Genomic DNA, 12,573 nt, shown 5'->3' on the forward strand with positions numbered 1-12,573 from the left:
CTGAAAGTATATTCTCATAAATATAATTCTCTTAACTAATATAAAAATGAAAACATTTTAAACATTAATCTAGCTTTTAGTTTCTTTAATTTTGTTGGGAATTACTACTAGAAGATATATTTTTCTAATAGGAATAAGAAATTGTGAGGTCTGCCTACATTAATTTTTATTTTTGTTTAACAGGAACAGGTGTTGAACTTTAACGTTGCACCAGGAAACCAAGTGTTCGGAGAAAAACTGTGCCAAGATTTAAGAGAGAATATGTGAACCAAACACAGCAAGAAATCAATGACAAACTTAAACAACTTGATAATTTCTCTACAGAAAGGCTGAGATATAAACTTGGCTTTGTTACCTACAGTAAACACTATCCTCAGAATAGCTAGGGGTACTGGGACTTATGGTAATTTCACACAACTAATATGAAGTATTTCTTGAGTGGCTATGATATTTAAGGCCGTAGGAATTATACAACACCTAAAAAGGTACTATTAAAAGAGTTAAATCATTTACACATGAGTAGAATGAAGGATCATATGTGAGCAATTAATTTTTTACTATTATTTGTAAGTTTATCTATTTTCTTTCTCCCATGTTGAATATTCAGAAATGTTGACAAAAATACTGGAAAATTACTAGAGCTTTGGTGAACAGGATGAGAAGTTGCTCATTCTTAGCAGAAGTTGTAGAAATGGTATACTTTAAACCATTTTTAATGACAGTGTATAGACACAAAAGTTTTTGACTTTGATGAAAACATATTAAAGAAAAGTAGCCAGCACACAGGTGCACAGAAGATGGCATTTTTTTTGTTGTTCTATGTGCATCTTTAGACCCCAAATCTCACTGCGGGATCTTACTCTCAGCTTTCATCCTTCTGAAGGATGATTGTGGCTACCATCTGCACATTACTTATTATATAGAGTACTTGAAAAATAGATAATATTTACTTGCTATAAACCTTTGAGATGTTTTAGAAAAAAGAAAGCAAAAGTAAAGAGAGGAGGACTTTTTTTGATAAATAGCAGACTGATATTCATGTGGCAAATGCCTTCTTAAGTCAGTATATACCCATCCCGCTCTACTCGCTATTGCACAGATAAGTTCATTTTGTGGCTGTTAATAGGAAGGATGCTGGCTTTTTTTTTTTTTTTTTTTTTTTTTTTTGAGACAGAGTCTTCCTCTGTCGCCCAGGCTGGAGTGCAGTGGCGCGATCTCAGCTCACTGCAAGCTCCACCTCCCAGATTCACGCCATTCTCCCGCCTCAGCCTCCAGAGTAGCTGGGACTACAGGCTCCCGCCACCACTCCCAGCTAATTTTTTGTATTTTTAGTAGGGACGGGGTTTCACCGTGTTAGCCAGGATGGTTTCGATTTCCTGACCTCGTGATCCGCCCGCCTTGGCCTTCCAAAGTGCTGGAATTACAGGAGTGAGCCACAGCGCCCGGCCCCAGGATGCTGTTATGTGAGTAGCTGTAGAACCCTTACACAGAAACCACGCGTAAGGAAAGAAAATACTGGCTCTTAAAAGGCATACATTGCTAGTATAATTCATATTTAGATTACCCCCCCTAAATATTGGAGTGCTACAAAGGCTGTGGTAAATGATGTTATCTAAACTGAAAAATCCATCATGCCTCTATAGATACCTATACTTGGAAGAGTGAAGTTTGAAGACAAAGAGTAATTTTCTGGGTTTAAGAATAAAAGACTGAGAATATTTAAACAGTAAAAATAGCAGTTAACCTTAAAGAGGCTCTTTCACGAATAACTTGCCTCAAGTAAAGGATCTAGGCCCCTGGAAATAAGTACACTGGAAAAATACAATTATCATATGCAATTGAAATAACATAGTGTGACTGAGCTGAATGAAGGTGGCTTACACCATTTATGTAGCACTTTAAGACTCAAACCAGAGGCAAAAGTGGAAAGGCCATTTATTCAATTCGCAACCAAATTAAAAAGTACAGAACCAATGTTCCCTAAAAATAACCACCTGAATTAACATTTAACAATTTGAAATCAAGGGATGCTTTTTACACAGACAATATACATTTAATGACTAAATTGGAACATACCTAGTTGACAGTTAATTTCTATTGAATACTCTTCATAGTATTTTCCAGTTTATATTGAGTCAAAAAACCAAGAAACCAATACCATAAATGAAAAGATGCAGAGAAACAAAGCCATTATTATTTCATCGGTAGGAGTCCAAAAGATTAGAATACATGAAACTACTTCTAGTGGGATGAACTATTGACATAATTAAGGTATTATAGAAACTCACCAAATCAAGCTATGAATAAACCAATACTTTTAATTCAGCAGCTTGCAGTTTGTACCATATGATGTTTCTCTCTCTCTTCCTTTTTCTTTTCTTTGAATAATAATATGTTCTAATAATCAGTAAAAATATCAAAGAAAAAATAAAACTTTTATGGTGATATAGTATTTTATAACAATATCAAATTAGTTTGATAAAGTAATAGCAAACATGACTTTAGACCTATGCTGTTGATAAAATAATGTGAAATATAACTTTAGACTTGCCCTATTCATTACTATAACCTATAGTCAGTCATGTGGCTATTGAACTCTTCAAATGGTTTAGTCCAAATTAAGATGTGCTATAAGTATAAAATATGCACAGAATATCAAAGGAAAAATGTAAACTATTTCATTTCATTAACAATTTTTATATTGATTACATACCGAAAGGATAATATTTTGGATATATTGGGCTAAATAAATATATTATAAGGTTAATTATTAACTATTACTTTTTCTGTCTCTAAATATGCCTAGTAGAAAATTTAAAATTATATATGTTATCACTTATTTCTACTAGACATCATTGTTTTCTAGTGCTAGGATATTAGTTAAGATGTTAGAAGAAATGAAGAAGTTTTATGTTCTAGAATTTGATCCAATATGATGTATACTTATAGCAAAACATGGCCAATAGTTTTTATAAGAAGTTATATTGAAGTTTTCTAAAAGACAACATGCATACAATATTATATTTCAAAACTTAGGTGGCTATTTTAATATAAAGTTGATACAACTAAAATTAGGCATGAGAGATTTGATTTTTGGCATTTGTAATTAAAATAATGTAGAATTTTATTGAAATATTGTTGACTTCAAAATCTTTGAAGGAGGATCATTCAATTACCTGACTTGTTAGTTCTTTTTCTTTTTCTCCTCCAATAAGCTTGTCTTTACCCTCACTTCAGCTACCTACTATTAGTCGTAGCCCATACTTTTTCCTACAGTACTTTCAATTTCCTCACTCATAATCTGCTTAAAACATTCAACTCTCCACCTCCTTCTATTATTCTAGTTCATGATCAGTCATTAAATTCACTTTGTTTCACATGTCCTCTGATATCTTGCTCCTTACTTGTCTAAACTCTAATCCCTTTAAAAGTTAACTCTCTGCCTACTGCTGCTGAACATGGCTGGAGAAAGACACACATCCACTGTATGGGTCTCATTTTAAACTAAAGATCATTTATTTGAAGAAGGTACTTGATGTTGCTCAGAAATAAGATTATTCTTCCCTTTACTCTTTCAATTCTTCTCTTCCACCATGTATCCAATAACTCCTCCTTCATCCCAAGTCCCTGTTAGTGACCTTCTTTACAGTTGCAGTGAAGGAAGCAAAGCTTTCCTGAAGACTCCACTACCGCAATCCTTTATTTTGAAAGCAGTATTATCTAGAGCTTTTGTGACACAGACCCAGAGAACAGAGACCATCAATCTTCAACACAATGTATCTCAAGGTATTGTTAAAATAGTTGTCAAATGGCAAATGCTTATTTTTATTTTTTTTGAGACAGAGTCTCACTCTGTCACCCAGGCTGCAGTGCAGCGATTCGATCATAACTCACTGCAGTCTTGAAGGCAAATGAATGAATAAAATACAATGTGTCAGTGGGATTTTCCCCTCTTATTCCACCAAATAACTTTCTTTTGTATTAATTTGCAAAATAATACATTACTAATTTCTATTTGATTTTGTTTTCAAGAATGGCTTATTTTCTTCCAGAATCCTTTGTTTATTTTTAGTCACAAATAGACAAAAAATTTGCTACTAATAGAAAGTAATCAATAATTTAATGTTTTGGAAAACAATAATATATGAAACTTGAATTACTATTTATATCATTTGTAATTAAATATATTTTACACAAGTATTAAATTTAATTTATTATATTGACTACTTTCTCAAAATGACCTCAAATTTATGAATTTTATGAACTTATTTTTTATATTTTTTCCCTTTTGAGAGATCCTCTTTTGAAAAAAACATTTTATTTACGTATTTTTGAATTTGTTTTTGTTTTCGAAAAGAAGCACTTTTCTTATGTAACCTTTATTAACTCGATTTTCACACTGCCCCTGACATTAATTGCTAAATATGACTTCGTTTTTGTCACGATTCACAATAAGCTGCATAGATTATAAGTCAATGTCCTTGAGTTACTCAATGTAAGAATTTTCAGAGACATTAAAAATTATCTTGTTCATTTCTCTGATTCCCATTATAATACATTCAAGAAAGTATTACAGATTTTGTTGTGTTTATTGCAAGATTGTCACTGATTTCAAAGGTAGTTTAAAAGCACATACTTTTAGATAGGAAACATAGCTGTGATATAATTTTGTTCACCATGTCATAAAATACATGTGAAAACTGCTACCCAGAGTTCCCAAAGCTTTGCCCATTAACATGTACAAGTAATGCTGTTTTTTTGTTTTGTTTTGTTTTGTTTTGTTTTTGAGAAGGAGTATCACTCTGTTGCCCAGGCTGGAGTGCAGTGGCGCCATCTGGGCTCACTGCAACCTTCACCTCCTGGGTCCCAGCAATTCTCCTGCCTCAGCCTCCCGAGTAGCTGGGACTACAATCACAGGCCACCACGCCCAGCTAACTTTTGTATTTTTGGTAGAGATGGGGTTTCACCATATTGGTCAGGCTGGTCTTGAACTCCTGACCTCAGGCAATCCACCCACCTCGGCCTCCCAAAGTGCTGGAATTACAGGTGTAAGCCACCGCACCCAGCAATGCTGGGTTTTATATCCCATAAACTTAATCTAATTTTTTGTCACTGACAGTTTATTGTAACAAAAATCTTCATTAGTCAAGATTTTTAAAAAATTACCTAAATAGCTACGTTTTAGATGCCTAAGAAACAAAAGGAGTTAGCATATTCCTTAATTCAGTCTAATTCAACTAGTTATTGAAAGATTCCATATGAAAGTTAGTAGGCTGAGTGTTGACAATGAAGGATAGCACCCTGATCACTCTGGTTCCTGCTCTCAAGTGTCTTATAACTGGGTTTGGCCTGGCAGAAAGACACATTTGGAATTATTTTGTGACTCCAAAAATTCAAATAAACTGGTTCTATTTGATAAGTGTAAATGATTTGCCTTTAAATTCTTCAATAAATGCCTTAAGACTATTTATACATTTAATTTTTAATAGTGACTCTTTAATTCCTGTGATATACTAGAAAGAAAAATAACTTTTGAATGATGCAGGCCTAAGTTTAAATTAGTTTCTGCAACTTAATGATGTCTGACTCTGGGCAAAATTTTGCCCTCTTTCCTGTCTTGATTTCTTAATTTCTGAAGTGTAAATGAATATCACCCTTTCAGATCAGCTGTAAGGATTATACGTTAGGTTTACAGGTGCCTGCACAGTGGTTGAAAGTCATTTAGCACTCAAAATATGGTAGCTATTTCTCTAGTATAATGTCTAAGTAGTAACAGATGCATGTTATTAAGATTGTCAGAGACACTGGAAGAAGTTAACATTTAAAAAATAATAAAAAAGAAGAGAAACATATTTCTTCTCAAACCTAATCAAATTCCACCAACTAATTATTCAACATTTGAGTGTTTGAGACAATTAGGGTAAAAACAACAACAAAAATAGGAGATTGAAAATAGAAAAAAAAAATCTTTCCACTAGAGATTCTCAAGAATAATATTTAAAGAAGTGAAGAAGTGAAAACAAATCCATAGATTATTACAGAATTGTAAAAGTAAGAATGATTTTATAAGCTACATAATACAAATCTCTTGTTGTACAGCTGAGAAAACCAAGGTCAAGACAACTTGGATTAATCCTTGTAGTCAACATAGTGAATGAGTTGAAGACTGTAAGTTTTCTTGCCCTCTGCCAAGACCTCTTACAAGACCAAGAGCCACTTCTACTTGGAAAAACACATACTCAAACATAGAGATTTACACCATACACAGAAATGAAGAAAGAGAAAAAATGCTAAAAAATAAAAAGTTAAAGTAAGAAGCTTAAGAATAATTTACAGGTAAAACATTGATGAACTTTATATTTCTTTATGTATCTTTACTACTCTCTTTAAACAGAATTTATATAATCTTGATCCTAATCACATGATTAAGACCATTTAATTTCTAAGAAGTTATTTATTCTTTCTTTATTCATTTATTAATGTGGTATTTTTCAGGCTATTTGACAACTACCATTACTTCTGCTTACCATATAATCAATGAACCATTATTCACTACTGAAAAACTATCCAAATTGCCATTGATAATCAGTCTTTTTGTGGTAGTCTTAAACAAAACGATTTGTTTTACACGTACCATATTTGTAACTAGGGCACACATGGAAACTTGGGACATTTTTGCCGATTAGGTATGATTTATAAATGTGATATTGAATATCTGTTATATCTTGATGTACGCTAATAAGTGAAGTTCATATTCATACGCAATTCAAATTTGATTTCTTAATTTTTCATTTATTTGAGATTAATATCCAGCATTGTGAATATAGCTAATAGTCGAGTATTGTACATATACATTTTACTCAGAGAAAATTTCAAATGTTTTATTCACAAATTGTTAAATATTTGAGGTGAGGAGTATGTAATAAATTTAATTTCACCATTCCACATTATGATAAAAAATCATAACACCGCTTTGTACCCCATAAACATATTACACCTATAATTTGTCAATATAAAAATAACATTTAAGTTTCAAAACTAAAAAAAAAATCCCTTTTTAGGTACCACATTTATTTACAATTAATTATAATAGAACATTAATAATTGCCGTAGTCTATTTGGGCTTCTATAACAAAGTACCACAGACAGGGTGGCTTATAAACAACAGATATATATATTTTTTCTTAGAGTTCTTGAAGCTGGGAAGTTCATGATCCAATCTGGCAAACTCAATGTCTGCTGAGCACTCATTTTCTAGTTCAAAGATGATGTATTTTCACTAGCTGTGTCCTCACATGACAAAGGGACAAAGGATCATTAAGAGGCCTCTTTTATAAGGCCCTTTGTCCTACTCATGAATGTTCCCCTCAGGACCTAATCACTGACCAAAAGCCCCACCTCCTAATAGTATCACATTGGGTATTAGGTTTCAATATAAAAATTTTGGAGACACAGACATTCAGTCAAGATCACACATCAAGTCAATTCTGCTTGTTAGAAAATATTTTTTAAAAGAATGAGTTTGTGTGTGTGCATTTTTTTTATTATTATACTTTAAGTTTTAGGGTACATGTGCACAACGTGCAGGTTAGTTACATATGAATACATGTGCCATGTTGGTGTGCTGCACCCATTAACTCGTCATTTAACATTAGGTATATCTCCTAATGCTGTCCCTTCCCCCTCCCCCGACCCGACAACAGGCCCCAGTGTGTGATGTTCCCCTTCCTGTGTCCATGGGTTCTCACTGTTCAATTCCCACCTATGAGTGAGAACATGCGGTGTTTGGTTTTTTGTCCTTGCAATAGTTTGCTGAGAATGATGGTTTCCAGCTTCATCTATGTCTCTACAAAGGACATGAACTCATCCTTTTTTATGGCTGCATAGTATTCCATGGTGTATATGTGCCACCTTTTCTTAATCCAGTCTATCATTTTTGGACATTTGGCTTGGTTCCAAGTCTTTGCTATCGTGAATCCTGCCACAATAAACATACGTGTGCATGTGTCTTTATAGCAGCATGATTTATAGTCCTTTGGGTATATACCCAGTAATGGGATGGCTGGGTCAAATGGTATTTCTAGTTCTAGATCCCTGAGGAATTGCCACACTGACTTCCACAAAGGTTATAGAAACTTTAAATCTAATAACTTGAGTTTATTAAAAGAACCAAAACTAGCATCTCATGGAAGAAAAAAAAAAGTTTTCTTTTTTCATTCTATCAAAAAACAAAGGTATTACAGGAGGTGAGATGTCTGCCCTCCAGAGATGATGAACATTTTGGGGGTGACAAAAATCATTTGGTTTATTGTCAAATTTATGCTAACATCCAAGTTGCCTGGCATTATAACTGTATATTATTCTGATTTTAAGATATACATTTTTTAAATGGTTTCATGGATTAAATAATATTCAGCAAAAAAATAGCCTAAAGATATTGCATTTCTGCCACATTCCATTGAAGTTCATAAACCTACTACTGCTACACACACACAACAGGCACATACACACATAATTTTAATCCTTAAAATATTACGCAACAATCTTTTGTAGTTGAATTTAATAGGTTCCTTAATTTTCAAGAAAATATGTTACATTACCTCAATTGATTTTTTGATATGTAAGAATTTTCCTCTATTGGTTTTTGCTATGAGAAGTCAAATAGTGTCAGTGTACTCCAGGCTATTTCCAGGGAATAGAACCTAAAATACTCAAATCATAATGTAAGGTTATAATGAATAAGTAATGCTCATAAAGGATTGACTGAGAGATAAGTAATACATATATTTCTGTACTTGTCTAATATTCATTGGAAGATCTAGGTGGTCCACCACAGGATTATACTATTGATTGGGTTATTATTTCTATCTTCTCCAAATCTGAATCATTTTAAACATTTTTTTTTTAGTAGTAGTTACCCTCTTTCTAATACAGGGCTGCTAAAATAAAAGTAAAAAATACATTCATTTCAGCATTGTTCTTCAAGATATTGCTGTCTCTATCTCTACACACACACACACACACATACATATGGAAAGTTTTTCTAAAATGTCAGTACGAGAAAAAGAATTATCTTCCTGAAATCCTGTTAGGTATTAAATGTTTAATACTGTCAACATACTTTATTTTTTGCATTTTGCTTAAGTGGTCAGTAAATTCATATTCAGACTATTTTTCATCATAAAAGATACATATTGTGCCGAACTAGGTAACATGTGCTTCTTTTGTATCTCTCTTGATTCTGATAATTTATAGTTAATTAAATAATCAATTAATTTTTTCAGTTTACCTCATATTTTTATCCAGAATAATTATATTTAAATGCTTATGATTTTGTAAGTTATATTTATTCTTGCTTGGCTAAAAGAAAAAATAATTTAATAAATACAAAATTTAAATCAAATGGTTTGATCAAAAACATGCTTACCCAATTCGTTTCTGTAGCACGTATTTTAAGACTACGATCATCATATATTTTATTTCCTCCAGTCTGTATACATCCACTGATAATTTTGACAAAATTATTAAGAAAAATAAAGTGTTTGAATATTAATCAAATGCTCTTTTTCAAGGAAAACGGCTCTGACAAGTTAGTCTTTTGATTTATTTCTTGCCTGTACACTAGAGATTTACATTGATTTACTCAAATCCGTGGTGAGCTTATTGAAACTAGAAACTGCCTTATTCTTCATTATACCTCCTGTGCCATACATGATGCTTTGCACAAATACGTGTTTTAAATGATTTGTTGGGTGTGGTACAGGATGGGGGCAGGGAAGTGCTGGGAAGAGAAAGGCAAGGACCCTGGATAGGGCTCCACTCTCTAGCCTGTGCCCAGGAACCTAAGTGAGAACAGGCACTCCTCTTTTCACGCCCCAATGTTGCATTCTCCAAGATCACTCTAGCCCGCCATGCCCCCCATTCTGTGCCCATAGAAATCTGAGACCGTAAGTGGTCACAGACACAAGTGGCTGGGCGTCAAGAGGAAAATGGGAGCACACTAGCAGACACCATAGACACCAGCCGACCAGCAATGGCAGAACGACGCAGACCCCAGGGGAATTCAGCCAGGGACAGTCGGAGAGAAGAGTCCGGCCCCTGGGCGGCGGGACTCCGGGAGAAGATCACCTTCCCACTCCATCCTCCGCTTCTGGCTCCCCATCCATGCCGCTGAAAGCCACCTCCACTATTCAATGAACCTTGCACTCAACCTTCCAGCCCACGTGTGATCTGATTCTTCAGGTACTCTGGGCAAGAATTCAGGTTGTCACACTGGTGCCCCTGTGGTTGCGACGAAGCAGAGAGTCTATTGGGCTAACACACGCCATCTGCAGACCGCATAGCTGAAAGAGCACACTGTAACACACGCCCACTTGGGCTTTGGGAGTTGTAAACACTCACCCCTAGACGCTGCCAAGTGCGGTCACAGCCCAAAAATGCTTCCCACGACTTTTGCAACTGCCTATCTGTGTGCTCCCCCTAGGAGTTTGAGCAGTGGACCACATAAGAAGTGAGCTACGCTCCTGTCACCCTCTGTGATGGGGATAAGGCAACACTCCTGTTTCAAACAGACACTCAAAATGATGTGCTATATTGTCAAAATTGTATGCTAAAACTAAATTTTAGTTAATTTTAGGATGACAGTGAAAGGTAATATTCTGGGATATTCGAGCACATTATAAAAGTAACAAAAACACTTTAATAGCTTATTTATTTATGTTATAAAATTGTCATTTAGATGTGTACCCCAGAAAGACATTCATGACATATCAAGTGTTTGACTATACAGCATTTTTAACAATAAATTACTTTTATTGATATATTGTACTATAGAGATTTTACTCAGTTGATGTTATAATGTTCTAAAATTAGATTTCTTGGTTTTGTGCCAATATAATCAAAATGGTTAAAATAAAAAATATGAAAATTATGTTTCTTAAAATGGTCAAAATTTAAAAAGTAGTGAAAATTATATTGCAAAAAGTCATATAAAACTATGCTGATTCCTTTGTTTCAGTCCTGTTAAACTTACCCATCTTTCTTTAATTCATATACTATGAAATTTGAGATTTAATGCAAAATTATAAATCATATGCTATATTAGTGAACACACTATTAATATCTCATTCTCAGAAAAATAGATGGAGTTTCAAACATTATGAAACAATTATATAATTTTCAACAAACATAAACTAACCTTAAGTGACATTGTTGAAATAGTAATCATCTTAGCAAAAACACAGCCGGAATTTTCAAAGAGCATAAAGATATAACATATAAATAAAAAAAAAAAGATACAACAATCACTGATATAATAAACAAGAAAATTTCATACTCATCATAACATTCCTAATTCTTAAGCTAATAGATTTTTGAGGAATGTGTATGTTGGGCAGTATTATTAGTTGCTCATGTCTTCAAAATTAAAAAAAAGAAATTTGTGTTTATCTACAGTTTGCTCTGACATGCCAGAATCTCAATTCTCAATAGACTTGCAAAGAGATAAGACACTTGAAGGATGAGGGCCAGGAGCAAACAACACATTGTTTTTATCCTGTAAGAGCTAAAATAAACTCAATCAGAAACCCAGAAGACAGTTCAAAAAGGACATCTGAGAAAAGTAAAATGTAGCTTCCTAATGAATAGATTAACGGACCATGTTTTTCTAAATGGCAATATTTATTGAAAGTTCAAAATATCTTGAGTCATAGATTTGGGTTCACAAAACTAATTACTAATCAATATTTTTTGCTTTCTACCATGTGATTTTTTTCATTAGATATACCATAAATTCCAAGGTTATTATTAAGATTATCAGATACCTGGAGAGATGAAGTTCAGGAAGACCTATTGCATAAAACACGGTTGCCCAATCTTTTGACTTCCGCAGGCCACACTGGAAGAAGCAGAATTCACTTGGGCCACACATGAAATACACTAACACTAATGATAGCTGACAAGCTAAAAAAAAAAAAAATTGCAAAAAATTCTCATAATGTTTTAAGAAAATTTACGAGTTTGTGTTAGGCTGCATTCAAAGCCATCCTGGGGTGCTTGTGGCCCATGGGCTATGGGTCGGACAAGCTTGTGTAATAGACAGTAATAGACAGTAAGTGTAACGAAGAGCTATGTCATAAAAGAGGTAGGATGTTTGCTTTCTCTTCAAAGATAAACACAAGGAAAAAAATGAACTACCACTGCAGTATAAAACTCTTTGTAAGTAGGCAAATTTCATAAATAAAAAAGTAAAAATAAAACAAAGCATATGCATGAAATTTAGATCAACCATGTCAAAAAATAGAATAAAAGTAAGTCCAGCATAGGGAAATAGTTAAATATCATTCAATATCAAAATATTTAAATCATGTTTGTAAAGATTACCGAAAAGTTTTGGAAGACTAATTTTTACCCAATTCATTAATATAAATATTCTCAAATTATTTTTTAATTGGCAGAACTGCTAATTGTAAAGATATTATTTTATTTGTGTAGAGTGATGTATTGAATAATGTTGCCCATGTGTTTAGTATAAGTTTTAATATTATATATGCATGATATAGTCTCACAAATTTT

This window comes from Pongo abelii, chromosome 3, assembly GCF_028885655.2.
Source record: "Pongo abelii isolate AG06213 chromosome 3, NHGRI_mPonAbe1-v2.0_pri, whole genome shotgun sequence".
Lineage (NCBI taxonomy): Eukaryota > Metazoa > Chordata > Mammalia > Primates > Hominidae > Pongo > Pongo abelii.